Raw genomic sequence first — 4664 nt, 5'->3', positions numbered from 1 at the left:
TTACCACGTAGACCCGGGCGCGTTTGCCTCTAGCACTGTTTGTGCCAACGACGGCCTCGAGACATCCAGCCTGTAAAACCTTACAGCAGTGTGAGACATAGCCCGCTCACAGCAGCACAAAATGTCCTGTATAGAAACTCCCCTGAACAGGGCCAATGAAGTGGCCACACCCCTCATGGAATGAGCCCTCAAACCCTGAGGGCACTGCAAACACTTACAGCTATAGGGCAGTGATATAGCCCCCATAATCCAGTAGGACAGCCTTTGGTGGGACAATGGCTTGCCTTTATGGGGAGTGGCTTATGACACACAGCTGATCCTCTTTCCTGAGCCCCACTGTCCTACTGACACATAAATGCAGAGCCCGTGCCAGGCATAATGTGTTAAGCCTCTGCTCCTCCACTGAGGAGAATGGAGGTGGGTGAAAAGCCAAAAGCTTCACTGTGGGACATTTGTAGGCTGACTCCACCACCTTAGGCGCAAAGGCAGGCTGGACTGGGTCACAGGCAGACCTTGGTGAGCCTGGGGCAAACTGCAGGCAGGAAGGGTGGATGGACAAAGCCTGTCCAATAGTTGTCAGTGAAATAAACTTCATCCCTACCACCTCAATAGGCTCAAATGGGTGATGAGAGAGGGCGTCAAACACAACCGACAGGTCCCACAGAGGAACCAGGAGCCTGGAAACCAAGAGCCTGCAGCCTGAACCCTTCATGAAACGAAAAACTAAAGGATGCTGCCCAATAGGCTTATCCCCGAAGCCCATATGACAAGCTGAGATGGCTGTTAAGTGCACTTCAATTGGAGAAAAGACCTTCCCCTTATCTATTAATTCCTGCAGGAAACACAGCAGATCCACCACTGAACACTGATAAGGAATGGTATGCCTCTAGTCAGACCACTCCTCAAAAACCCGCCATTTACGGCTGTAAAGAGAGTGAGTGGTGGAGGCCCTTGCACTCTGAATGGTGTTAATGACCTGTACAGGCAGGCCTGCAGCGTTCAAATTCCACCTCTCAAGGGCCAAGCCCACAGCGCTATGTGGCCTGGGTGAGGATGGTAGCTCCCCCCATGCACCTGGGACAGAAGATCCCTGTGTATGGGAAGGGGCCACAGCTTGCCTGCTAGAGGCTGTATTATTTCTGCTACCCAATGCTTGGATGACCACCATGGCCCTATCAGGATTAGCAACAAGCCCTGTTCTCTCACCCCGGCTAGAGTGGAGGAGATCAGGCTGAGAGGGGGGAATGCATAGAGCAGCACCCTTGGCCATAGGTGAGCTAGAGCATCCACACCCAAAGGTGCATTTATGTCCAACAGGGAGAAAAACGTTGGACACTGAGCTTTTTCCTGTGAGGTGAAGAGCTCTACGGCTACCCGGCCATATTTCTGCCAAATTTGCTCCACCACCTGCAGGTGGGGAGTCCACTCTCCATACAAGGGGTTCTCTCGGGACAGAAGATCTGCACCCCTGTTCAAAACGCCTGGCACAGGTGTCACTTGAAGGGACAGGAGCCTGGTGCTGCTCCACATAATTATTTTCTGAGCTAGTTTGTGGAACTGTAGCAAGCGAGTGCCGCCCTGGTGGTTGATGTACACCACCACAGTGGAGTTGTCTGTTTTTACCAAGACATGGCGACCCCGGAGAAAATGCTTTAGTGTAAAAAAAAACCTTACCAAAGCTCCAAGACATTCATGTGAGCCTGAGCCAGCCTCGGGTCCCAAGTGCCATTTTCCATTTAGCATTCTGCCCAAAACTGTCAGGGACGCATCCATTGTTATGGTTACCCTGGAGGACACCCCCAGCAGGACGCCTGATGCAAGAACCCCAGTGTCCCTCCATGGCCTCTCCATGGCCAGAGAGCCACCACGCACGCCAGTATTATTTTCACCTTGCGTCTGAGGCAACAGCATGGGCATAGGCACAGTGTTGAAAATCCCTCATCATTTGAAGTAGACATAGTTTGAACGATACAACCTTTCCGAGCCAGGAGAGAGACACTGTATGACAGATGCTAATTTCCTCTCCGACAGCATGATGCAATGAAAGAGGGATTTTATGTTGAGACCCAAATATTCCGTACATTGCGCGGATTCTACTTGGCTCTTTGCCAAGTTTATATTGATTAATTACCATAGCGGTATCCCTGACCACCTTTTCCCAGGAATAGCGGCATATCAAGATAGTTATATATGTATGAGAATATTCTGATGCCTCTGTTCCTTAATGGAGACAAGAGCTGCCTCCACACATTTGCTGAACACCCTCAAGGCTAACGACAGCCCGAATGTGATGGCTTGGTATTTGTAAGCCGTACCCTGATAGGCAAACCTGAGGAACTTCCTGTGTGCAGGATAAATGGGGTTGTGAAAATACGCGTCCAAGATAGTGACTGTTAGAAAACAATCACCCGGACAGATTGAGCGACAGAGCACTTTGTGTGTCAACTTCCTGAACACTTTTGTACGTGTCTATTTAACACACGTAGATCTAAAATGGGGCGAAAGGATGAGCTCCCTTTCTTTGGAGATAGGAAGTAATAGGAGTCAAAATCTTGATGAGCTTCCTCACTCGGGCTCTGAACACTTCTTGTTTAACAGGGATGTTATTTCATCCTCTAGGACTAATGCTGAATTAGGCCACTGAAACTAACCTGGTCACTGAAACTAACACACCGTTGAATCTGGGTGGTTTCATAGCACTCTGTAGTCTTTACCCCTGAGAAATAGTGGACAAAACCCATAGGTGAACGGCGCATACCTGCCACCGTTCTGCGGGTCCTTGCGGTTGCGCCGTACTGACGTTATCTCTGGAGCCTGGAGGACACGATCTCCCTAAGGAGGAGCATGAGCTTCCCCTAAGGGGATTAGGGAGACATGACCTTGTTTAGTTTTTATTTTGTGTGTTGGGAAGCAATTTGCCCTCGGCCATGGGCCTGGCTGCGAAAATGCAAACTTTTTTTTTTCCTGAACAGAGTGGAAGTCCTTGGTGACACTGTGTAACCTGTTGCCCCTGATTTTCCTCCCATTGAACGTGAGGGGAGAGAAACAGAGAGGACACCTAGAAAATTGGAAAACACTAGTCTCTGGACCACAAACTCTGGGGCTTCGTTTGGGAGGGGGAGAGGAAGCTGGAAGTGTTGGGTTGGACGTCTCTTCCTCTTTTCCCTTTGCAGCCACTGCTGCAAAGGAGGATTTGCCCCATGACTTTTGGTTTTCTGACTGAGGCTGATGGTTAGTTTGTCAGCCACCTACCTATCTGTGGTTTTGCACACACACACACACACACACACACCGCCCGTACTGTGGCTGCAGCAGCAAAGCCAGCTCTCGGTACCTGAGGGGGGCGAAGGATGTGTGTCCGAGGCAGGCAGAGGTCAAAGGCTTCACATTCTTGTTTCCTGAGGGTACTGGTCTCCCTCATCTTTTCCAAAGGTGGACCAAAAAGACCTTTAGTGGGATTGTATATGCTGCATCTATCACCTCGGCCTTCTGCACATCACTCGGGCCTGAGCTATTCAGCCACAGTGCCCTCTCACCTGAGACTAACAGTCTCAAATCCCGACTGCAGCCTTGTACCGTGCCTCATGAGGAGTGCAGGACGAGTTCGTTCACCACACCGATTTCATCCCAGAGGGCAGCATTAGGAGACACAGTGTCCAGCTGTCACCCATCTCCTCTAGGATTTCCAGCGTGTATGTAAATAGCAGTGTAATTGCATTCAGAGAGCCCACTGACTGTATTACATATTTGTACATCCTCAGGAAAATGGAGGCGGTGAGGCATTCCATTTTGCTAGGCAGAGAAATGTTGGAGGAAGTTGAGCGAGAGCAGCGGTTAGGGTGGAGATGATAAGCCACTGAAGGCTCCACCATTGGGGGTTCAGCCAGCCCCAGCTCCCCCATCCCATGGATCTCCAGCTTGGAGTAGCCCTTGGTGGGAAGTTTATTCTTAAATAGACTGGACCCGCACCGGCTCATTTCCCTCATGCAAGCAGGCACTGCTGGCAGGAGTTGTTTTGATGGCGGTTTGGCAGGTGGGAGCCTCTTACCACCATACAAGTCTCTCTGCACCCCCTCAGTGTCCTGGGTTGCTGGCCACTGTATCCTCAATTTGGATGTGGCCTGTTCATAGACCTTGTATAAATGGCTGTCCACTAGGGGAATAACGTTGGATGCACTGGGGGGTCTGGATTGTTGAACAGGGAAGGTGGAGTCATCCTCCTCTTCCTCCATCTCATCCGTAATCAAGAAAGTCAGAGGTAGCGTTGTCCTCTGTGTCCTCGCACCCTGGTTCTCCATCGAGGAGTTCCTTCCTCCATGTCTTCCCAGTTTGATGTGGCTTGTGGCTGCTAGTTGCTGGCTGTGGCTTTTCAGGTGGCTCCTAACAAGCATGGGTCCTGATTGGCCACCACCACTCTCAACCTGCATTTCAGGATATTTTTTGCCATTGACACGCAGTGGGAACATGACTGGGGGTCAGCCAGTGATGCTTGAGTATATTTAGCACCCCTGAAAGCTATGCACATGGGATGAGGGTCCCTGCCCGAGATGGATGCCCTGTACGATGCAGGGACAGGCAGGATGCAGCCTCTTTAATCTTCGGTTCTGGCCCTCTGGCGGGGGTAGTGGCTGATGGCATGGAGCCTGGAAAAAGAAGAAAATCAT

The 4664-nt window shown here is 50.8% G+C and overlaps 1 pseudogene; it reads right to left on the bottom strand.

Moving 5' to 3' along the window:
- On the bottom strand, positions 1 to 3421 carry LOC130126056 (uncharacterized; annotated as a pseudogene).
- Between the last annotated feature and the right edge of the window lie 1243 nt (positions 3422 to 4664).

The sequence above is a fragment of the Lampris incognitus genome, chromosome 16, assembly GCF_029633865.1.
Source record: "Lampris incognitus isolate fLamInc1 chromosome 16, fLamInc1.hap2, whole genome shotgun sequence".
Taxonomy (NCBI): Eukaryota; Metazoa; Chordata; class Actinopteri; order Lampriformes; family Lampridae; genus Lampris; species Lampris incognitus.
Note: the sequence above shows the minus strand (reverse complement) of the source record. Positions and strands in the feature narration are given on the sequence as shown.